Source organism: Canis aureus, chromosome X (genome assembly GCF_053574225.1).
Source record: "Canis aureus isolate CA01 chromosome X, VMU_Caureus_v.1.0, whole genome shotgun sequence".
NCBI lineage: Eukaryota > Metazoa > Chordata > Mammalia > Carnivora > Canidae > Canis > Canis aureus.
Genome location: NC_135649.1, coordinates 118484607 through 118510485, shown reverse-complemented (window position 1 = coordinate 118510485; position 25879 = coordinate 118484607). Strand labels below are relative to the sequence as shown.

At 39.6% G+C, this 25879-nt stretch overlaps 1 long non-coding RNA gene across 3 annotated transcripts in view; it reads right to left on the bottom strand.

The window, feature by feature from the left end:
- Window positions 1-25879, bottom strand: part of LOC144308088 (uncharacterized) — a 478315-nt gene that overhangs the window by 321919 nt on the left and 130517 nt on the right. For all 3 annotated transcript variants that reach the window (XR_013374734.1, XR_013374736.1, XR_013374735.1), the window contains exons 11-13: window positions 5563-5686; window positions 4606-4905; window positions 3196-3308 (exon numbers count right to left, since the gene is read on the bottom strand). This is a non-coding gene — a long non-coding RNA (uncharacterized LOC144308088). The remainder of the gene's footprint in view (window positions 1-3195; window positions 3309-4605; window positions 4906-5562; window positions 5687-25879) is intronic.

The window sequence follows — 25879 nt, the reverse complement described above, 5'->3', positions numbered from 1 at the left end:
TAGATTATAACAATGGATCGCAATGCCTACCTAGGGATGAGGTTTGAACTCATTTTGTGAAGGCTCTGTGACTGACCGTGTTCATTAAATTAATGCATGGCCACAAAATTAATAATGTCCCAATTGGATTTGGGGAAGAAGCAGCCACAGCGGTCGTTTAATTACTGAATATCCCCAAATCTGTGCATAAAAATGGACAGAACCAGATAACAAAACCATGAATGTATGCACCATATTCAGAGCAAACTCCAGTGACACCATATATCCACGCACCCCAAACTACAAGACTTGAGAATCAGTGTCTCTGTGGAGGAAGCCAAGGAAAAAATCAGAGATTCTGGGAGACTTATAAACAGAGGGAATTCCAAGAGAGCTAGTAGATTTTCATTAGTAAGCACAGTGGGCCAATTTGAGAAAAGCAGCTGGAATTGAGAAGATTTTGTCCAACTCAATAGCAAATGAGTACAAGACATCCACGCAAGCCTGAAGGATCTGGGGCAGTCTGGCCCAGACACACTCTTAAAATTGACCCACCAGGGTTCCCTTCAGTCCAGAGACCCCACACAGGGAATAGAATCCAAATTCAGCAGGACAGGGACAAAAGAGGCAGGAAAGACAGTGGCCAGTGAACTCATAAATTTCTGTAACTGACATGAAAACAACAGAACAGGGAGATCTATGAAGTTACAAAGCTATTCTGAACACAGCTACTTCTAAAAGTTGAGAAAACTAATTTCATGTGAAAATTAATAAAAAAGGATCATAATTAAATCTGACTTAAATTTATTATAAGAAAAAAGAATATGGAGCAGAATAATCTTCCCACAAACATGCAAAGCATGACAGAAAATACATCCTTATAAATCACTTGAAAACCACAATTTGCTACTTCAAAAAGAACTAGAAGACACTAATAAAAATGACACGTAACATGAAAGTACAATATAAATCAGAAATAAAAGCTCTCAAAAACATGACAGAACCCAAGACAACTACAAATAAGAAAAAATTTTTCAAATAAGAAAAAACTAGAAAAAAAACACAAAAGAATAAACAAAAAGTGATGTGAGAAATGAAAGACGAAAGGAAATTTTCAAACTCTAAAAGTTTGGAGAAAAGGATCTGACTGAATGTGACAAATATTTAAATAGCAAAGAAGATCCAACATGTTGACAATAGGAATCCCTGAAGAAAAAAACCAAAACAAGGCAACAAATACTAAAAATAATTCAAGGAAATTTTTCACAATAAAGATTTGAAATGACATACTGAAGCAGCAAGTAACATCCCTGAAAATACTAACTCTGAGCAACCAACTGTAAAATTGCTGTATTTTGAAGAAAAAAAAAAAGAATCGGGCAGCCCGGGTGGCTCAGCAGTTTAGCACTGCCTTCAGCCCAGGGTATGATCCTGGAGACCCAGGGATCAAGTCCCGTGTCGGGCTCCCTGCATGGAGCCTGCTTCTCTCTCTGCCTGTGTCTCTGCCTCTCTCTGTGTCTCTCATAAATAAATATTTTTTTTAAAAATGGAAATGCATCTCATCTCTGTGGATTTGAATGTTAACTTTATAAACTATTAAAAAAAAAGAAAAAAGAAAAGAATCCTGTAGGTTTATAGGAAAAAATTAAAGTGACACACAATGTTAATAAAATTAGATCATCATTATCAGACTTGACAGCAAGACTTTATTCCAATAAAAAATGGAATGATATAATTAAGATATTCGAGGAAGGTAAACATGACCCAAGATCTTTACATTGACCAAACCTGACATCAACAAGCCTGCTAGTAAACACTGTATGAACAATTTTTTTTATAAATTTATTTTTTATCGTTCAATTTGCGAACATATAGAATAACACCCAGTGCTCATCCCCTCAAGTGCCCCCCTCAGTGCCCATCACCCAGTCACCCCCACCCCCTGCCCACCTCCCCTTCCACCACCTCTAGTTCATTTCCCAGAGTTAGGAGTCTCTCATGTTCTGTCTCCCTTTGTATGAACAATTTCTTAACCACAAAACCAATTGAGAGTTGAAAGGAAGAGAGTTCCCAGCCTGGGACAGAAAATATACAAGATGACTTCAAAGAGCTTATAATATCCAACATCAAGAAAGCCACTGATGATTGTGAGAGTGTTGAGATGACGCAGGAGTCAACATGAAGAGGCTGTCAACAGCCATAGACAAGACAACGTGAACAACAGTAAGAACGAAAATTGGAAAAGATGGAAACCTGTTTAAAAGCAGGAGTTAACAACTAAACTTTTAAAAATTAATTGGTCACTTTCTAAATATTGTAAGAAAACAATGCATGACCTTGAAAACTGATACAGTTGAAGAATCAAGTATTTATCCTGCCCTTCTTATCTGAATTATACCTCTGGGTAACTGAAAATAGATGAGAACAAGTCATTCTTTATAATGTTACTATAAGTAATAAATGTAAACAAAATGATAGAATTAGTGTCACCATTGTGCAACCTCCAATGAATTAACAGACCCACTATGTTAATAGCTGCTTCCATCACAAGCAAAAAAAAGAAAAAACAAACCACCAAAGTCAGCACTGTAGCTTCAGAGAATAGAATTCAATAGCACACAGAGTCTTGCCAAGCAGATTGAACATGTGTCTGATGAAGTCTCTATATCCAGCTGTAGGAAATACACTGACTGTACCATGAGTAAGCTACTGGCAACATCCAGACTTTGGGAAATGCAACAGGTCCAACCCAGGTTCCTTGGCAGATAAAGTATAGGGAACAACAATGGAAAAAAGGAATGGAGTAGAAAATTGTAGATTAAGTGCAATTTAAAAGATATCAAACTATAAAAGTAGACAAGACCTATCATGTCTAGGGATGTATATCTGGGGCACAGAACTATACAGAAATTAAAGGAAGTAATTACTATAAAAGTTAGCATAGTGTATACATGTAGGTGGGGAACAGAATGGGTATGACTAAGAAGGGGCACATAATGGAACTGCTAGAGTCCCTTGATGTTCTATGACAGGTGTCTTACTTAGAAGGGTGCTTGCCATATAACCTTGTATGTGCTTTTTGTGTGGTTTTCTGTACATATGCCTCATTTTACAATGAAAAGCTTAGCTAGAAAAATAATAATAATAATAATGGTAACACTCCAAATTATCAAGGAAAAGGAGCAACCATGCAGAAGTAGAAATCCAACAGAATACCTGAAAAGCAGATGGTGAAGAACATGGAGATCCTGCCTTCAGAAGCTTGGGGGTTATGCGCAAGACTGTCCAGTTGAGTCAGAAATCCCAAATCTTGACGTAGGCATTCTGGGCTAAGAGGAAGCATGCATTATCAGCAGCATGAAACATTGATAGGGAAGGCACATGATTCAGCTCCTGGGGACAGCACCAGAGCTACAAATCACCAGCTGAAGGAAGACAGGATGGAGAAAAAGAATATAGCAGAAAGTCTTAAATATATGGCTTCACCTCATCCACTGCCATACCAGTATTTATGGAATAGAGATAGGCTGTAAATATAAAAGCAATTTTAAAAAGAAAAGAATTCTTTAAAAATAAGGTATTTTTAAAGAGAACCAGGATTGTTTTCTCCTGAAATACATGTTTGTGAAAACCTTCCTGGAGGGGACCCAAGATTAGTATCATTTACAGACCTGCCCTAAAATATATAATCTCTTCTTCCCTTTCCTCTTCTCGATACAGATAGCATGCCTTATGTATCACCTCAGGTTCCCTTGGCCTCATCTTTCCCTGAGGCTGTCAGCCATTTTTTGGCTGAGCCACCACTGCAGTGACCAATGAGGGGTTGGGGAATCTCAGGCTCACTATCTGTGAGCATGGTCTGCCTTGCCTCATCCACATTAGACATCCTTAATTCCCTTTTGCCATGTAAGACAAACATATTCATAGTTTGTAGTTTCGGGACATGTTTGGAGAGACCACAATTCTGCCCCCATATTCCACTTTACACTGTCTGTGTGACCCTATGATTTCTCTAACAAAATATTTCTCATAAGCTATTTGTTCAGTCCCTACTTCCTAGAGTATCTGACCTAAGATGCTTGGGACCAACAGTGAGCCCAGAAAGCAGAGCCTCAATATAGTCTGACAGAATTAGGGGCCTGATCACCGGTCAAACATAGGATACTGATCGTTCCTGGCAGGGATGGGTGTCACAGTTACACACATTACACCTGTGGTTAATGGGGCACACAGGTGGAAGGTGATGCTTGGAGAGGTGACAACAATGGTGACAAGGATTAACTGCAGGAGGAATTCTCTGGATGGTATTAGAAGCTTTGCAAAAAATATGTTCAGGATAGCTATCTACCAAATTAGAACACATCTGCAGCAACCACAGGGGAGACTATACTGAAAATAAGGCCTGTGTTTTCATTTTCCAAATGGCAGAGGTGCAAAGACACTGAACATGCAGCCTGACTTCTAAGTCAGTCAAAGCTTTAATGAGAAAAGACTGGGGCTCTGACACAGAAGAGGAGAAATATTTACCTGGACCAGCCTGAACATCTTAACCCCCAAATCCCTCTAGCACACTGGGGTCCCAGAAGCAGCCTCACTTCCTGCTTTCCTGCAGACCTATGTCCATACCTGAAGGAGGTGATTTCCCAGATGTTCTTGTTGTCGTTGATGTCAGTGAGTCATCAAAGTGTCTACAGAGCCTTCAAAGGCTCCCTCCACCGACCTCCCCACTCAGCCATCTGGAGTCTGGACAGTCAGGGATGGGCCTCTTCTGGAAAGCATTTCTATGCACACCTCCACTTCTCCTCCTCTTGGGGCCCCATCAAATATTTTCTACTTTCTTGGGAGAACCATCTCTCCTCAATCTACACACTTTCCCAAGTTTTCTTTCTAGAAAGAGTCTTCTATTTTTGCGAGAATGTTTGGCTCCTGTAAACCAAAACCAAGAGGAAATTTCCTTCCAGTTATTTTCCACTGTGTGCACTGAAGCAATGAGCTCCTAAGAGCCTCATAACTTAAACATGAAATAGGATAGATAAGGGAACAATCAGGAGGGGGACATGCAGTTTCAAAGAATATGGACATAATTCTAAAAATAAGTAAAAAAGTAATATAGACACACACGAGTCCAGGAGAGGAGCATAACGCCCTGTCAGAGCTAAACTTGTAATGAAGACATCTAATCCTAAATATTGATTGGACTGCAAATCAGTATTTGCCATCTATTTAAAATAGGATGTCAGGTGCGTGGGTGGCTCAGTCAGTTAAGCATCTGCCTTCATGAAGCTCAGGTCATGATCTCAGGTTCTGGGATCAAGGCCCATGTCAGGCTCCTTGCTCAGTAGGGAGTCTGCTTCTCCCCCTCTGTCTGCCCCTCCACCGTGCTCATGCTCTCTCTCTCCTCCTCTCTCTCAAATAAATAAAATCTTTAAAAATCAATCGATCGATAATAAAGTAGGATGTCATAAAAGCAAAACTGAAAAAGATAGAACTGGCTCATGCAACTCATCAAGACCTTGATTCCTTCCTCATTATTTCTGAAAGACTTGTTCAAATAATACTAGCCCAAATTCCTCTAATTATTACCTGGCTCCATGGAATGACACAGACTCAAACATCTTTCAGGAAAATTTTCTGGCCATCCTGTTTCAAAAGTATGTCAAAAAGTCATCACTGGAAGACATTCATAATACTCAAGCAAGGCACATATCTGTGAATGGAAAGAAATACATGTATCTTGGAAAATGATTTTCAGAGACCCCATAAATGCACATTAGCCAACACATCTGAATCCTTGTCACACAACCACTTTGCATTTACATTCTCATCCTGGGACAACGCTATCCCATGGAGGTATATACACAATAGCCTAAAATTTACATGCCAGCGTGAATATCTAGCTAGCATCAGGCCTATTATATGAGTGTGCCCCAAAATCCAAACTGCAAATATAAATCATATTTTTGATGCATTCATTTGTTCACAGCCAAAAAAGCAACCATCCATTAGCTACCTATTTAAAGAGATTTTAGTGCAATCTCGATGCCCTCAACCATCTATTGTGGCCGTTAAGAGTTGCAGTAAATTAGTTTATCTTCAGTCCAAAGTCTCGTTTCATCCATGAAATAATACATGTTGATCCCTGAAACAATAAAATAAAATAAAATACAAATTGGAGGCTTCCCAAAAGCCTTCATCAATGTGGATTGGAAAGCTTGCCATCTGCAGGATTATTTTTCCATGTTCTCCACCACTTTAATCATCTTGCCTAATAAGTAAGCATGATTGATCAGAGCCAAAGGACAAAGCAGGTCCTGTAGGGGGAACCCAAAGTATTCATCCCCTAAGGATGCACCTGAGATGAGAGAGAAGGCATGAATCCTTTGAGAGGCATGCAAGGGCCCTCATAAAATGGAAAATTGACACATTTTTGATGTAACTATCAACATACATTCAACTATTTCTTAAAGAGAGGAAATTAAATAGTGTTTATCAGTCACACTTGACAATTATCTGGAACTACTCCAGATGCAGCAAATCTCCATGAAAGCCTCCTGGATTCACCAAAGAATAGGAACTTCAGCCAAAAACAAACAAAAAACCACAGTACTGAGGTCAATAAGGGCTGAAACACAGCCATTCTGTCTGCCTAACTATCTTATCTATTTCATTATTAGGTGCAGGATTATCTGATATCTTCCTGTGGCATTTATCTGGAATAAACTAAAGAATGGGTTTAAGTATATTATCTTAATGCATATAAAGGGAAAATAAATCTGTATTCCCTTTTTTTAATAATAAATTTATTTTTTATTGGTGTTCAATTTACCAACATACAGAATAACACCCAGTGCTCATCCCATCAAGTGCCCCCCTCAGTGCCCGTCACCCATTCACCCCCACCCCCCGCCCTCCTCCCCTTCCACCATCCCTAGTTCGTTTCCCAGAGTTAGGAGTCTTTATGTTCTATGATATTTGATATTATGATATTTCCCACACATTTCTTCTCCCTTCCCTTATATTCTCTTTCACTATTATTTATATTCCCCAAATGAATGAGAACATATAATGTTTGTCCTTCTCTGATTGACTTACTTCACTCAGCATAATACCCTCCAGTTCCATCCACATTGAAGCAAATGGTGGGTATTTGTCATTTCTAATGGCTGAGTAATATTCCATTGTATACATAAACCACATGTATTCCCTTTTTTTTAAGGTTTTATTTATTTGAGAGAGATAAAGCAGGAGTAGCAGAGAGAGGAATAGAGGAATTGGGGGAGAGAGACAATCCAAGCTGACTCCACACTGAGCGTAGAGCCTAACTTGGGGCTCGACCTCATGACCATGAGGAACCAAAATCAAGAGTCAGACACTCAACTGACTGAGCCATCTAGGTGTCCCAAAATCTGTATACCTTAGGAAGATATAAATGATCCAGGTGGATATCTTACTGACATAGATAAAAAGATGATAGAGACAGAGATAGATGTTTCCAAATTTCACTTTAAAATTTCCAAACTTGACTCTTATTCTTGCTTAATATAAAACTGTTTATCCACATATCGCATATTTGTCTGAGCACAGTGTAAATCTAGGTTAGAGGCATCAAATAAATATTAAAGGAGCCGAAATTTTCATTCTGCACAAACACAAGCCAGAAATCATTTTTAATAATTTACAATGCAAGCAACAAAGAGCCTTTCCATTTCTATCAGTAGAAATTTTCATCTACTAGCCCTTTCCCACCTGAGACCGGAAGCTCTCCTGCCTTCTCAGGCACCTCTACATACATGAGAGAGACAGCGTCAGTTGTAAAGCCAAGAAATGCATCTCCACCATTAACGTAGTGGGGTTCAGCCAAGAAAAACCATCAACCTGGTGAAGTAAGCACAAAAGAGCCTCAATAAAGCAACATCATTTGAAAGCAGAGAACGTTGTCCAACAAAACACTGCACGGCCACATAAAATGAATGGATTTTGTTAATATTTCTTGCTGAAACCCAAAGGTTTACAATTCTGAACACTGGATCTCTGTTTCTTTCGAGCTATCCTTCTGACACAGCCTTGCCTGCTTTCATCTCTGTTGCCCAACCATGCTGAATTTTTTGCCCTGCCTATCCATCCCCTTTGCACATGCCAAGCGATTTTGGTCTTCTGACGCTTTCTCTTTGCCAACATCCCGTTTGGATTATTGATCGAGAGGCTGGATCTTTGGAAAGCTCTCATCTTTGAAAGAGTTGTCAGGCTGCAGTTTTGCAAACTGCAGAGCACAAACACTTCAATATTTATGCTCCTTCTATCGACACTGAGTAAATTAGACTCTGCAATACCTGCATTATCCAAACCATCTGCTTCATTGCGTTTTTTTAAATGAGTAGGTGGGGGAAATTTATGAGCATTTTCTCTTATCTCTTGTTGCTAGGGAAACTACTTTTTTTTTGGTCGGGATAATCCTAGAATCTCAAAAGAGCCATGATGCAACGTTCCTTCCCCTATTTCTTCAAATGAAATCTGTGTCTTCCCTGGAGAGAGCTTTATACTGGCTACTCAGTCTCCAAAGACATTATAATATTCCAAGCTAGTCCAAAACACTCAGGGCTGAATTTTCGCTTTGCATACTCACAGTGAGCCCATGCCAAACGGAGGGGTCCACAAAGTTTGTCTCAAAAAAACCAAAATGACTGTTTTATAAGGGATTATTTTGTCATTCAGGCCCATAAAACTCAAGGGGAGCAAAAAGATCCATTCTGCCCCAACAGACTGGAAGTCGCTTTACTGAAAGAACCCCTTGTGTGATGAAGACAAAATAAAAAATAATTATGTTCAGTTCCACGGGGCTTTCTGCCTGAAAACATAAAAGAGAATCTGCAAGCAGAGTGGGAAACTGCCTATGGTTTTCATATCCTCAGGGGTCTTGGAAAACATCAGTCCTCAGTGTACGCAGCCCACATCCTACCATAGGAGAGAACACACTAAAAAGAACTTTTGAAACATGGCATTTGCGGATCACGGGTTTGCTTGTGGAGGTACAGCGTAAGTCGCCAATAGCACATTTTGTACTAGGAAGGCAAATGTGCCAGAACAGAAAATGTGCACAAACAAGTAATTTGCATTCTGCTTTTGGAGACAATCAGACTCCACCCCAAAATCCACATCATATTTGCATAATTCATTTATGAAATACTGTTTTTCATTCTCTTGAGCCACAGCTGCTGCTAGGGGAATGGGCGTGGTCCACACCCAGCTTCAAATTTTCCCTGCATAATCCCCAAGCAGAGGGTTTTTGCACATAGTTAAGCAGGGAGGCTCAGATGCTCAAAAGGGGAGACCTTAAAAGATTCTGAAAGACTTTCTGCCTTACGCTCAGTGTGACATCCAAGAAAGCATTTCAAAGAAATGGCCAAGAACCCCAATTGGTGATGGCAAAAAAGTAATCATTGATTTGGGGGCTAGAAACAATTAAGAAAAAGCTTAACCCTCTCTTCATGGTAAAGCAAGAAAATTAGTGCAAAAGGGCCCTGAAAGTTTAGCTTCAATTTTTAATGTTAACTCAACTGTACATTAACTTGATCTCTCCCACAATAAATGCCATCTAATGACCAGTAAGGTCTGAGACCCTTGCACAAGGTTTACTAACATTGTTTGCCTTCATTTATTACCAACAGCAGTTAGGTGTGTAAAAATTATTACCATAAACCAGAAGACACAGTTTTGTATATCAGAGCAACTCAATGGGCCAGCTGCAACTACACAAGTTGGAAGCTTGTTAGAAATGCAAATCCACAGGTCCCACCACAGACCTAGAGGATCAGAATCAATGGGACGGTATGCCCAGGCATCTGGCTATTTTTTCATTTTGCTTTTATTTAAATTCAAGTTAGTTAGCAATAATACAACACTGCTTTCAGGAGCAGAATCCAGTGATTCATCACCCACATAAAAACATGCAATGCTCATTTCATCACGTGCCCTCCTTAATGCCCATCACTCAGTTACCCCATCCCCCCACCCACCTCCCCTCCCATAACCCTCAGTTTGTTCTCTATATTTAAGAGTCTCTTATGGTTTGCTTCCCTCTCTGATTTTATTTTTCCTTTCCCTATTTTCATCTGTTTTGTTTCTTAAATTCCACATAGGAATGAAATCATTTATTTGTCTTGCTCTGACTTATTTCACTTACCATAATACTCTCTAGCTCCATCCACGTTGTTGCAAATGGCAAGATTTCATTCTTTTGGATGGCTGAGTAATACTCCATTATACATTCATATGTGTCTAAATATACCACATCTTCTTTACCCACTCATCCATCAATGGACATCTTGGTTCTTTCCACAGTTTGGGTACTGCTGATCGTGCCCAGGCACCTGTCTTAACAAGCTCCCCAAGTGAGGCTGATGTACATGTCTGAGAACTACTAGTCTGGACTGTTTGGGCCCTATACCACAAAACCTGCCATGTCCTCATTCATGTTACTAATTAGCCACCTCTCATTTCCAGTATCATGTATGATGCATTCAGATCACAGAAACAAACCATATTATCCAAGATTCTACTTAAGTGCATTAATTTCGTGGACCATAATTTACTAATATCCTTGAAGCAGATCAAAAAGAAGGAAATATTACAGGGAAAGGTAGAAGAAATTATTTAGGAAATTATGCTGCCATTAAATTCAGCATTTGAGAGGAGATGTAAAAACAAGGAGAAACGCATTATAATATTAAACGAAATATACAGAATTACATATTTCCTGTAATCACAATCTTAGAGTATAGATTTTTAAAAAGACCAGAAAGTGGGATGCCTGGGTGGCTCAGTGGATGAGCATCTGCCTTTGGCTCAGGGCATGATCCTGGAGTCCCGGGATCAAGTCCCTCATTAGGCTCCCCACAGGGAGCCTGCTTCTCCCTCTGCCTATGTCTCTGCCTCTCTCTCTGTGCCTCTCATGAATAAATAAATCAAATCTTTAAAAATAATAATAATAATAAATAAAAACACAGGAAAGAGAGTCACTAAATTGTCAGCAGTAGTCTTCAAGTGGAACAAACCATAAATGATGTTACTCCCCTTTTTACTGTTGTCTGTTTTTCATTGTTTTGATCCTAACAACAAGGTATTGCTCTTTTAATGGAAAACAGACTTCAAATGCAAATTAAGACAGGACCAGTCTATAATTTGCTACCAAAAAAGATAACATAGTAATGATATGAAGCAGAGTCAGTCTCTCCTGGATTTGCTACTAACCAATATGTACAGTGATACTGTATTTTACTATGCCTTGTCTTAGAGCACATCATACACACTAGGAAATGATCCTGACAGCCTAAAGATACTCTGGAAAAATACATACAGCATAAAGGGTGGCTTGGGAATCACACAGGTGTCCAAATGGAGTTTATTATAAAAGAGAGGATCCATTCAGGTTAAGACATTCACACATAATTCATGCCATCCTATCCTCGGCTCTAGGCCTCCATCACTACCTGAAAGTGAAGAACACTTGGGAAAACCTAGAAACACAACTGCAGTATGTTCCCTGGCTACAGATGTGCTTTCAGCTTAAAACCACCCCAGCTGCTTCTACCCTTCAAATCCTGCAATCCCAGGAAGGCAGACATCAAATGGATGTTCAGAAAGATAGGAAAAGTGAATCTGCAAAGTGTTGACCTTGAAAATGTCCTTTTGGCTTCCTCAAAAGAGACCATCAAAGGATCAGAATGGACTGAAAAGTCTGGGATCTACTTACTCTGGGTCAATTCTTGATTACATTTCATCCATCAGCTATACCTTCTCTCTCTGCAAAATGAAAATGATACCTGCCTTACACAGTCACTGTGAGTACAAAGAAGGTAGTATGTGCCCCAAGCAGTGGATATGGTTTGGGGGAGGAGGGGATCCAAGCAATAGTAGGGAGTATTATCTGAATTAGAAGAGTCGTCTACCCCTTCATTCTAAGGGACCAAAACACCTCGCTAGTAAGCATATAAAGTCATGTCAGCTCTTAGGAAAACAATTTGTTGCCATAGTTCACCCAGCTATTCCATGCTTGACTACAATCCAAGAGTAGCTTTGCACATGTGTGCTAGGATTCATACCTGAGAATACATTCCCAGCAGCATTATTTATAAAAGCAAAAGTCTAAAAACTCTGATACCCTACGACAGGAGAATGGATAAATCATCATGGCAGAGCTCCCCAGTGAATTATTTTATGAGAGTCAAGCTTAATTGAACTATATCTTAGAAAAACCTTAGAAATAAAGGTTGAGTGAAAAAAGCAAGTCCCCATGATATTCTTTATATGAAATACAAAAAAAACAAACAAACAAACAAACAAAAACAAAAGTAAACTACATTTTTCTTAAGTATACATATGTATTTAATAAAAACAGCAAGAATGGAATGCCTGGGTAGTTCAGTCAGTTACTCAATCTGCTTTAAACTCAGGTCATGATCCTGGGGTCTTGGGATGGATACTCATGTTGAGCTCTGTGTGTGGGACTCCTTGCTCAGTGGGAAGTCTGCTTCTCCCTCTCCCTCTCCACCTCCCCTACCACTAGTGCTCTCTGTCCTGCACTCTCTTAAATAGATAAATAAAATCCTTAAAATTAAAAATTAAAAAAAAACAGCAAGAAAATTAAAGCAAGGGAATGAAAATTTCAAACATCAGATTTTTGGGGTACTTGGACGCAAGAAGGCAGAAGGGTTAAAGAAGTACAAGTGGTATAAGGCATTAACAATGTCCTAAGTCTTAGTTAGGTTCAAGGGCTGCTCAACATATCATTTAGTGAATGGAATAAAAACAAAGCTAAGGCCACTCATGGAGCAATGATCATAGCATGCCTAATTCTGCACTTGACGTTTGTGTAAATGCTAAGAAAGACAGAACATTTTCTGTCAAAGGTGTTTCCAGACTTAGAAAGAAATGGCAAAAAAAAATAAAAAATAAATAAAAAAAAATAAAAGAAAGAAATGGCATCAGGAGAGGGGACTCAATTTAACAGAGTAAGTAACAGAGAGAAAAAACCAAAACACACAGTTAAAGAAGTGCTAGAAGTCCAAGCACCTACAGCAAAACAAAGTGTTATGAGTAATGTCTCAGCCCTGGTGGAAAAGCCATGAACAGAAAGGATGGTATGTTTGTTTCTTTTAATTATTCATTTATTTATTTATGAGAGACACACAGAGAGAGAGACAGAGACAGGCAGAGGGAGAAGCAGGCTTCACGCAGGGAGCCTGACTCAGGACTCGATCCCAGGACCCCAGGATCACATCTCAGGCCGAAGGCAGGCGCTAAACCACTGAACCACCCAGGGATCCCCGAAAGAATGGTATGTTTGAGCTTGAGAAGGAAAGTACAAAGTTCACCATTCCAGAAACACCAGGCTGAAGGCTGGAACACACCCATGACAGATTGTCTACAGAGCTCCATTTGAAGCAATTTTCTGAAGATCTCTTGTTCCAATTAACACCTACACTTCACATGTATGCGTTTTTTAATTTTAACTCCATAGCCTCACCTTCCTTTGAAAGAGAAAAAAAGAAAAAAATTTTGACATCCTAAAAGCAGCTTTGTCACCACCCAAAAAAATAAAGGGTTGTACCAAAATAGTAATAATTTCTGCATTTATTGAGCAATTACTGCATGCCCCACACCCTGTTCAGTGCTTTCATTTGTGAGTTCATTTAGGTCTTGCTACACAGGGGCAGGGACTCTCAGCATCTCTTAATGATGGAGATGGGAAAACCAAGAGACAGATTAGGGAATGAGAAGTTACATCTTTTTTGAAGCTGCCCTGTCTGGCTGAGTTATCTGCTGTTCAAGCCCATTTTCTTATCTACTCCAGAGCAACTGAGACAAGGAGAGAAGGTGAGCTGGTAGGTACCCACCTCACCCAACTTCCCAGCAATATTTGGGACAATGCCAGCAGCACCTTGGAGCTGCCATAGCTGCCTGGCTTCTTTTCTTCCTGAATCAGAGGTAGTTAGCAACCCAAACCTGAAATTGAAAGGGAAGGAAACCGTAAATACAATTCCTGCCATCACTCCTCTTCACTGGCAAATCATCTCTCTCTCACACCCCTTGTATTACAAATGTGCATTCCATGGCGTTAGCCAATTTTGGATTCTCCATAGAAAAGAAATGCCCAAATGGTACATGTTCAAGGCTGTAAGATTCCAATTAACTTCAGCACTGATTGCTTTGTCATTCGAGTAAAGGGAGTCACTTTTTTTAATCAATGGGGTGAGAATCACAAAGATTAAGTGCTGTTTGCTGAGGCCCTGAGAAGCCATGGATGACTGTAGTTCTCCTGCAAAGTGAGAATGCCAGAATGTTAGGATCCTGGTGGGCAGAGCAAAAATCCTGATGGCTATGCCACATTCCAGGCCAGAACATCACGATCTCTAAGGGAGGGATAGGGACCAGGCTCCCCAAAATGACTCTAGGCTATCATCACCCAGAAACTTGGGGAGAAGGAAATAATTACAGAGGTAATAACTGGAAAAGAGCTGGCGAATTTTCAGATGGTTTTCATTTACACTGAAGTTAGGAGGACAAAAATCAATGATCCCTCTGTCCAACACTGAAAGTTTTAAATTTTGGATACAGTATCACACATATATGGTACTTAATAAAAAGATTGCATCCAGTTATGATGCTTTAATATAGCATCATTTGTTTCTCAGCCTACAGCAAAGATTTCCACAAAGACTTTCTGCCCTTTGTTATTTGTATTTGTTATTTTGTATTTCTGATGAGCATCAGAAAGGAGACATGGGTCAGATGGAGGCCCCTCCCAAGCCACCTGGGCCACTTCTTAGGAGGATGTCTTAATCTGTGGAACTGGCTTGTTTCAAACTTTAACTTTCCTTTGAATGACTGTGTTATCTCTATTAATTTTCCAAAGAGAACACAGAGCCCCTCTAAAAATTGTTTAGGTTCCTAGAAAAGAAAAATAACCATTTCCCCCAAAATTTACATTACAAATTACATTTCATACCCAATGGGAAAGTCTGTTTATCTTTTATTCAAATAACATCAACTCCTTTCAGGAAATAAATTAAATTCTAGTTCCTTGCTCAGCTTTGAAAAATATATTTCCAAAACAAGCCAGGGAGATACTTCTCATAAATGTATCCTCATTATGTATCTACTCCAGTCCCCTGTATTTAATAAAAATATATTTTGATACACATTTCACATTATATATGGTATTTCTGTTTATCTGGTTGAAAACAGATATATCACAAATAATTATCAGAATATAACTGGATAAGATATCTATGTAATTACATGTAACATTATACATATAATACATTAAGCACATTTTTAGATTTTGTTTAATATATCATATTTATGTAGATATGTTTATGTGTGTATATTGATACACACTTCACATGCTCAAAGTGATTTCAAGCAATGAAAATGAGCATGTAAGCTCAGAAAATTACTTACAGAGCAAGACAAAGCTAAATGAATCTTCTTAATTTGTTACTTCAAGATCATCATGAAGTGTTCTACTCAGTACAGAAGTCAACATAAAGTATTTAAGAAAGCTCAATTTTGCAGAGTTTCACAGTTATGTACTGAACCTGCTTATTCAAATCCATCTAAATCCCATTTGGAGGGGCTTCTAGATCTTTGAAAAGATTTTTCTTAGGCGAGGTCTTTTGGGGCCAGGATAATGAGTCCTCCCAGAGGACCCAGGGACTGTCTCCACTATCAGACAACAGCACAGAAAGGAGCAATCGATCTCACAGCCAGGCTGTGTCCATTTCACTCATCATTTAATGCTGCCTGGATTCATTCTGTCACAGTAATTCGCTTGAAAAGTTATGTCTACAAAAGGCTTGTAAAAGTATCTTCAATTTGAAGTCAGCGGGGTAGGAATTAGAGTGCTTTTCCAGTGCCTTCTGGATATTTCCACACCATCCTATTTTTCCTATGTGTTTGAGCTAGTTGCTGGCTTACCTGGGGACACTCAGATACTCTCAGATGTTTATTGGTGCTAGTACTGATCATTCGGGACAACTAGTAAGACCTTTCTCATGAGCCTCCCATCACCACTGGCAATTTTAGGCCCCTTTGCCTAAAATTGCTACACAGCCCAACCTGTATGTGCATGCACTGTACTCCTCACCCACTGTACTTTTTTCTTGTCTCTCTCTACTACCAAACATGTGGTGTATTTTACTTATTATCGATTGTAAAAAGGCACAAGTCACATAACAATACCTTGTGGCTTTTTCTGACTTCCCTGCTAGACTATAAGCGCCATAAGGACAAGAACTTGAACTGTTCCCTGGTAAATTGCAAGTGCTGAGACAGTGCTTGACAAATGGCGGGTGATCAATAAATATATTATCACATGAATAAACCACAATGCAAACAGATCACTCAAGATAAAAAAGCAGGAGTATTAGAGGAAAAGGAGAGAAAAATAGATCTTCAGTGTTCAAATGGTTCAGCACCTAGGTCGATTTGTTTTCAGGGTGAAATGGAGCCTTGGTTGACTTTCAAACTTATGGGTCATTCCTTTATCATCTCCATAGTTTTCCAGAAGAAGCATGCTTGGATGTGATCAGATAACACGTCCAATGGCCCCAATTACCCTGAATTCTTGCCAGAATCAGAAACATTAGGGTTTTGTTTGTTTTCTTCTCTATATTTGAATTGGCACTGGTAGATATAAATGTTGAAATTGATTTTATTTTAAATGTAGTCACATTTCCCAACCTCTTGCCAATCTTTTTATCATCAGTTACTGACCAGGCTTTGCAAGCCACGCTTACAGTGGTGTATGTTTTTGTTCTACTCATCTTACAGATTGGCAGAATGTGTTGTTCCACTTATTCTTACAAGTTGTGTATGTTTTGTTCCACTTATTTTATCCCATGATCTAAGGCAGAGGTTAGCAAGTCGTTCCATAAAGGGCCAGACAGTAAATACTTCAGGCTCTGCAGGTTTCACTGTCACTGTAGCAACTACTCAACCCTGCTGCTCTTCCAGCACAGCCATGGACAGTATATAAAAACAAGTGGGTGTGGCTAGGTTCCAATAAAACTTTATTTTTAGACAATGAAATCTGACTTTCATGTAATTTGCACAAGTCATTTTTATATAATATTTTCTTTTGATTTTTTTCAAACAATTCAAAATGCTAAATCCATTCTTAGGCTGTGGGCCATACCATAGCAGGCAACAGGAGAGGCTGCAGTTGCCACCCCCTGCCCCTAGGTTGTTTTTTTTTTTTTTCCTTAGGTATTAAAGGATTTCTTCAAGTGGCTCTTAAGCTTGAAAAGGTGATTTCTAGATCCTTCTTTCAATCCCTATCTCCAGATGCAAATTACCATGGAAAGTTCTCTGCAAGTCCAAAGACTGAAGCTGCTAAATGAACCCATGGTACAGGAAACCAGATTCTCACCAGGGGTCTGGGGTTTCACATCTTTGCTGCTTTCTGCTCTTTGGTGCTATAGAGCCAGCACCTAACGCATCATACTCATCCTCACTGGAAAACAGCAGCAGGTGGCCAAAGGGATGTTAAATTGAATAGTGTCCCTCATCTCCCCAGAGGTGTTAGATGCTCCTTCCCCTCTGCTCCCCCAGCCTTTGCTCATCCCTGCATCCAGGGTCCTCCTCCCACGTAGAGCACAGCCAGCCCCTTGAGGCCAAAGCGCCCCTGAGCCCTGGCATTCTGCTCAGTATCTAAGATGCCCAGAGCATACTCATCGAACGTCATACCCTCACTTTAGGCAGAACCGAAAGAGTACTGTCCAGTACAGAGAGAAGGAAGCTTTCTGAGAACAAATACAAATGGATGTGACCATCTGGGAGGGTCTCTGGGACTTATGTCCTTTGGATTGGGAACAAAAACCTTTCATAAATCACTGCCAACTTGGAGAATGGATCCAGTGACTGGACAAAATGGGAAACTATTGGCAAAAGTGCAATTCACACAGGCCTGATAAAATGATTCCACTTCTTCTGTCTCTCCTGTGTCTCTACAGCTCGCCATCACCACCAGTTGGTAAGGGGTTCCAAGCCCAGCAGTTAGTGATGGTGAGCATTCAAGTTTTAGTCAACATAATCAAGTATACAGGCAGCTGTTACAAGTCGTACTACCACCTGTGGACAAACTCAGATCATCTCAAGGGAGCAGACACCAACTCCCATCTTTGTCCAAGCAGCGTTTGTTTCAACAGGAACACCCTCTGCCAATCAAACGATGGTATGGTTAGAACAGAACTGCTTCCGTGATGTCCCTCTCTCTTCACTGTTCATCCTGCTAGAGGCACTTTTTCCTTCCACTTTGCCCAAAGTGGTTCACTGCACTGACCACACACTAAAAAGTACTTGGGGTTTCTCCAAACCTTTTTGAACTGGAAAATCATGCTGTGCTTATTTTGCCCCTTAAATAGGTTAAAAGACAAACCACTGAGTAGGGAGCCTCAGATCCCAACACTGGTCAAGGGCTGGTGCTATCTGCAGAGTAATGGAGTTATCGGTGGAACACTGTGGGTTGGCTCATGAACTGCATATAGAGTTAAAGCAGAGCTCCTGGGGGCTTCCGTTTTGGAAAGTGCTGCCAATCATTCCTGCTCTTCTTCCCAAGGGGAGTAGATAAAACTCTAAGTTGGCCCCCACAGCTCTCACTGTCCTTTTGTACAGCTCTATATAATCCCCTCCCCGACACCACCATAGGATATCATTCCCATGATCAGGTTCAGTTAGGTTAGGTTATATGGCAAGATGAAGGGAAACTGCAAGATTAAAAAGTCCTTACACAGTTGACTTTGAGTTAAAAAAAAAAGGGGGCGGGGGGGGAAAAACAATCAGGCCACGAAAAGATATGGAGGATCATAAATGCACACTAGGTGAAAGAAGCTAATCTAAAAAGGCTACATACTGTAGGACTCCAACTATATGACATTCTAAAAAAAAAAAAAGACAATAAAAGAGAAATATAAAGATCAGTGGTTGCCAGGGGTTAATTAAGGGAGAGGGAAAGGTGGACAGAGCAGAGGATTTTTAGGGTATTGAAACTATACCGCATAATACTTAATGATGGATACATGTCATTATTTGTTTGTCAAGATCCACAGAATGTATAGTGAACTCTAATGTAAACTATGGATTTTGGGTGATAATGACATATCAATGTAGGTTCATCAACTGTAACAAGAGTACCACTCTGCTGTGGGATGTTGGCAAAAGTAGCGTGGGAGAAGGTATGCATGTGTGAAGATGGGGGGGGGGGCACATGGGAAATCTCTGTACCTTCCCTCTCATTTCTGCTCTGTACTTAAAATTTCTCTAAAAAATGGTCTACTTTTTTTTTTTTTTTTTAAGAGAATGAGGTAATTGTTGGCAAGCCTCACCTAATCTGGTGAGCCCCATAAAGAAGTCTATCACTTTCCCTAAAAGCAGAGACTGGTAGCTACAGTGATGCTCTTTTGCTAACCTTGAAGAAGCAACATGTCATGACTATCTCATTAATTCTACAAAGAAATTAATTCTACCAACAATTTGAGAGAGTGTGGATAAAGATCCTTAGTCCAGTCTCCAGATGAGAACACACCCCAGTCAATACCTTACTGGAAAGTGAGACCCTGTCAGACCCTGAGCAGAGAGACTAGGTAAGCTAAGCCTTCTTCAGACTTCTGATCCCAGAATATATGAGATAATAAGTGAGAATTGCTTTATTTATACTAATATATTATGCAGCATAGACAACTAACACAGCAACTCCAGTAAATGCCCAATAATAATAACAATGACAATGGTGATGATAATGATAATATATATTGTACTGCAGTGTTTATAAAATACATGCACACAAGTCACCTGGGTGACTCAGTGGTTGAGCATCAGCCTTTGGCTCAGGGCGTGATCCAGGGTCCTGGGATCCAGTCCCACAACAGGCTCCCTGCAGGGAGCCTGCTTCTCCCTCTGCCTGTCTCCACCTCTCTAAAATAAAATTTTTTTAAAAAAATTTTTTTAAATACACACACACATCTTGGGTTTTTCACTGGCTCACAATTCCAATCTCACTTGGTTGTTGAATCAAAATCACATGGTGAGTAAAACACACAAGCACTGCAATTTTCATGACCTGAGTTTGAAACATGCTTTGCCTGCTTTCTTGTGTAAATCCTTTGGCAATCTTATCCCTGTGAACTCTACACAACAAAGGTAAGAATACCTTCCTGATAACACTGGTTCTTAAACTTGGTGGCCCAAGGTATGCAGCTGTAAACCTCTCCAAACACTGATGCCCAGCCAGCCCCTCTCCTGGTTCTGATGTAATAGATGGTAAGGGGTGGGGCATGGACACTGAGACATTCCCCAGCTCCCCAGTGGATTCTCATGTGCAGTAAAGCAGAAGACTGGCTGTCTTGTAGAGCTGTAGTGACGAGTAAACAGTGAGGACTTCAATGGTGCTCAAGAAAAGCCACTTTTTTGCCCTTGTTTTTTGGGGCATAGAAGCTCGCACTGATTACTAATCTGAATTGGGTTTGAAATAAATATATATAACATAATAAATAAATATATGTAATAATATAATAAATATATATTAATAATATATATATTATTATAATTATAAATATATATTATATATTTATATATTTATATATATTAATTATATTTATATATATTTATAATATAATATAATAAATATATTAGCTTAAGACCAGAGAGTGAATGACCTGAGCTCATACACTTATGTAAGAGTTCTACTATCCAATGTAGCTCATCCTATCACACCTGACCCTAAAGACCACCAGATCCTCTCTTTACATCCCTGTTGGGGTTTTTTTGTTTTGTTTTGTTTTTGTCCAATCTTGGGTCCTTGGGAAATAACCCGTGGAACATGGGTCAGTAAACTGGAGCCTGTGGGCTAAATCCTGCCATTACCTCCTATGGCTAAAAACAGAAGAAATGGAATAAAGTTGTATTGGAAGTAGTCCTTTCATTTATGGCTTTTGTGCTACAATGGCAGAGTTGAGTAGCAATCACATAGCCAAAAATAATTCAGTATCTGGTCCTTTACAGGAATGCTATGCTGTAACAATAACCAAGATGATGCTCTATCACTGTTGATGACCGAACTGGTCTTCATTTAATCAATGCTGATTTTCCCAGAAAATTAAAAACAGGATATATCTGAATAGTTAAAATGCTTAACTTTACAAGAAAACAGACTGAGGCCATGGGAAGTATAGGACTAGCTCAGGCCGTAAGGCCCCCCCAGGAGCCAGGGCATTAAATGGAATCCACATTTTCTACCTTCTGTAACAACGCTGCTTGCACCCACTGCAATTTAACTTATGTAAAACAGCTACTCAAAGGAGCGGTTTGAATGGGGTTGGGGAGGTAATTTCATTTTGTTTTCCATTTGTTTTAATATTGCAAAGCCAAAAATAAATTCAATGGATTGGATAAAACCTGTGGAGGTCTTAGGAACAAGAGAGTCACTCTAGAGTTAGCTCCCAATTCTCCAAAATAATTCTGTTGTTTTGAGAAGGTCAAACAGAACTGAAGTATATATGGGAAAAGCACTATGTTTAAAAGCTTTAAGTGACTGCACTTCATTCTATTAAACTCCAAATGGTTAGAAATTCAGCCCCTGGTGAGCTCTGTTTTAAATTAAAAGATTTTTCTTTGTGTTATTTAACCCACTGTTCCAAGTAGCATAAGCCTTCCCTGTGCATGGATAAGTGCCCAGCCGACCAAAGATTCTGACATAATAAGGAAGAAACCACCTCGGGAGCTGTTTGTCTTTCATTGAAGTCTCTTGGCCGCTGGTTATCACACTGCAGATATTTCCTGGGGCCAAAAATTATTGAATTTCAAAAAGATTTTTTAAATCATTCTTTTTCTCAGTTGTGGCATTCCTAGGTTCTCTAGAATACATTTAATTTTTTAAAATGCATTTCAATAAGCCATTTGTTTAAAAAAAAAAACTTTCTGACTTTCTGCTACTTATTTGTAGCATGAGAGCAATGAACTGGGTGATCTCTTAGGCCCCTTCCCTTTCAAACTAGATGTGATGAGGTACTTTTATTGAATATATTCATCTAGATGAAGAAAAGCAAGACTGCGCAGGGTGCCAGGTGAGGAATCAAGGTGGTACGATCAAGTATATATGCTACCCATGTTATTTTATGTATGTGCTATGAGCTCGTTTGCCAAGGATGATACATCATAGAAACAAGATGGACAACAGATCCTCATACCTAAGGAGTATACAGTCAGTCTGGGAAAGAGGACACCGAAAAGCACAACCGAAGGAACAATTCAGCTACAAAACATACATAGCAAATAAATTCTCAGCCACTTAGATTATTTGTTCTGCTAGCAAGAAGTGATCCATTAAAAAAAAAATTTTGATCTGGTCCAAAAAAAAGAAAAACTGCAACTTCAAAGCTTCCAGGAGTTGTTTTTGGTGCTAAAAGTACATATAGCACGATGATGTTTTATTTAGGATGCTGGCCAATGAGTGTTTTTGGTTATCCAAGTGTGCGCCAAACCCTACTAAGAGGAAGAGACTAGGGATTACTTTGTTCTGTATACTAAAGCAACAGCACTGGGGGCTTGGCAAGTGAAGTAAAGTATGTCCATACTGTATTCCTTTTCTATTGCAGTATTACAAGTTACTACAAATAAAATGACTCGAAACAACACAAGCTTATTATCTTACAGTTTCCATGGGTCAGGAGTACAGACAAAGATGACCTGAGTCCTGGGCTCAGGTTTTACCAGGCCACATCCAAGGCGTGAGCTGGGCTGTGGTCTCAGCTGAGGCTCAGATTGTTACCAGAATTCAGTTCCTTGTGACAGGGACTGAGGTTCCATTCTCAAGCTGGCTGTCAGCTACTGGCCACTCAAAGATCCTAGAAACTGCCCATAGTTTCTTGCTACATGGCCCTCCACAAGCCCCACCTCACACTTCCAATCATTCTGACTTCAGGGAAGGGTCAATTCCATTTAAGTTATCACCTGATTGAGTCAGGCCCACCACAATAGTCTCCCTTGTAACTCAGTGTCAACAGACTAGAAGCCAAATTGCAAAAGTGATATCCTAGCATACCCATGGATCTGCTTACACTCAAACAGAAACAATCACATGGCTGGCTGTGCACCAGGGGAGAATATTAGGGGCAATCTTAGAATTCTGCCTACCATACATATGGCAGCCGTGGGAACACAAGGGCAAGGAAGAATGACGTGCATATGCCCATTTCTGTTCAGAGCAGAGTAAAACAACTCCTCTTAGTTAATAGGAAATTGTGAGTAATGAAGACAAGAGTTGTATAAAAGGGTGGGATCAACTTTCAGATAAACTTGAAACTGGGCAGGTACTGGATGTAATCCTGTGAGCCTCAAGAATCCAACCCCCAGGCTGGTGCTATTCAAAGTAGGGCCCATAAGCTGACCCATCAGCACACCTAAGACTTGTAAGAGACATAAGTTCTCAGGTCTCCCACCCCAGATCTACTGAACCAGAATTTCTGGGGGTAGTGCACAACAATCTGTCTTAACAAGTTCTCTGGGTAACTTGGGTGTTTTCTCAAGTTCATGAAACACTCTATTGGCCAACCTTGTATGTTTGGGTTTTTTCCTAGAAAAATGAAAAGTCTGCAAAGCACTCACAGTGATCTTGGCTATGAGGAAAGAGTTCTGTAACATCTAAAGGAGATCAATACTGTCCAAACACACAAAGATCAGAAAGTCAAGGTAATGGATGAGTGGAGCCCTAAATAAATATGGTCAGACCCAGGGGACAGGGGCTATGCTTTAGCCTTCTGGGCAGCTGAATACTAACTGAGGATATCTGCTACTAACAAGGGACTTTCAAAGAAGCCGTATATAAATTCTTTTCTTAGCATCAGCACAGCCAAGAGAGAAAGGAAACTCAAGCATACTGATGATTTTAAAAACAGAAAGTCAGCTACGCATTTAATGAACTATATGTAAGTATATCCTGATGTTGATCGGTAAGTACCATTCAACTGGAAAACCCTTGATGCTGGGACTGCATTGACATACAACAATGTCAAGTGAAAGTCTCACGGCACAGGGGCACAAGTTAAAAGCAGTTGACTGGTGGTTAGAAGTAGAGGTGCTAGCATCTCACAAACCCGGACTGGAATCCCAGCTCCACCACCAGTCATCCTAAGTCTCAGTTTTTCTTCTCTAACAAAGGGAACAATGCCAGCAGCACCATCTTTAGTGAGGAACAAATAATTCAGGCACCACTGAGCAATAATAAGACAACCTAATTAAATATATCCACAGGATTTGAATAAACATTTCTCCGTAGTCAACAAACACATGGAAAGATGCTCACTCAACATCATTCGTCACAAAGAGACTACAAACCAAAACCACAATGAGCTAGCACTTCATACCTACTGGAATGGCTATAATTACACAAAAGATAAGAACAAGTATTGATAAGGATGTGGACAAATCAGAACTCTCATACATAGGTGAGGGGAATATAAAATGGGAACAGTTTGACAGTCCCACAAAAGGTTAAACAGAATACCATATTCTGTTATAGACCAAGATATATACTCAAGGGAATGGAAAAGAAATGCCCACACAAAATTCAGTGTATGGATATTCATAGAAGTATTATTTGTAATAGCCAAAACACAGAAACAACACAAATGTCCATTAGCAAGCTGATAAGTAGATAAACGTAACAAGGTTCTATTCATGCAATGGAATATAATTCAGCTATAAAAAAGAATACAGTAGTGATATTTACTACAACATGGATGAACCCTGACAACAGAACACTAATTGAAGGAAATCAGTCACAAAAGGCCACATATTATATGCTTCCATTGTATAAATGTCCAGAATAGGCAAATCTACAGAGATACAAAGTCAATTAGTGACGGCCCGGGGTCACTGCCCAGGGTCAAGAGAAAAGGGGAATGAAAAGTGACTTATAATGGAAATACTCTGGAATTAGACTGTGGTAACTGTTGCAAAACCTTTTGAATATACTAAAACCCACAGAATTATATCTGTTTTTTAAAGATTTTATTTTTTTATTCATGAAAGACACAGAGAGGCAGAGACAGGCAGAGGGAGAAGCAGGCTCCCTAATGCGAGACTCGATCCCAGAATCCTGGGAACACACGCTAAGCCGAAGGCAGATGCTCAACCACTGAGCAACCCAGGTATCCCCAGAATTGTATCTGTTAAATAAAAAAAATCCACAAAGATCTTATCAGTGTCACTAGCACATAAAAAATGAATAGAAGCTATCTTAGCAAAATAACAAAGCTGGAAAGAAGGTAAAATGCAGCCACTGTGAAAAACATTACGGGGGCTACTCAAAAAAGTAAACAGAAACACCACATGATCTAGCAATTTCACTTCTAGGTACATCCTCAAAGGAACTGAAATCAGAGTCTCAAATAGATATATGTATAGTGAAAAGGTGGAACCAACTCAAATGTCCATGAACAGATGAATGGATAAACAAATATGGTCCATCTACACAGTGGAATATGGTTCAGCCTTAAAAAGGAAGGAAATCTTGACACCTGCTACAACATGGATGAAGCTTGAGGACATCACAGTGAGTGACATAATCCAGTCACAAAAGAACAAGTACTGAAAGTTAGAATTATGAGTACCAGAGATAGGGGATGGGAATGGGGAGTTTTTCTTTAAAGGGTACAGAGTTTCCACTTGGGAGGAGGAAGAGTTCTGGAGAAGATGATAGTGATGACAGCTGCATACAATGTGAATGCATTTAATGCCACAAGGCTGCACACTTCAAAACAGTTAAAAAATGGTAAATTTTACATGAAATCACAGTTTTTTAAAATTAAAAATAGAGGTAAATAGATGGAGTATTATGGATGAAGGC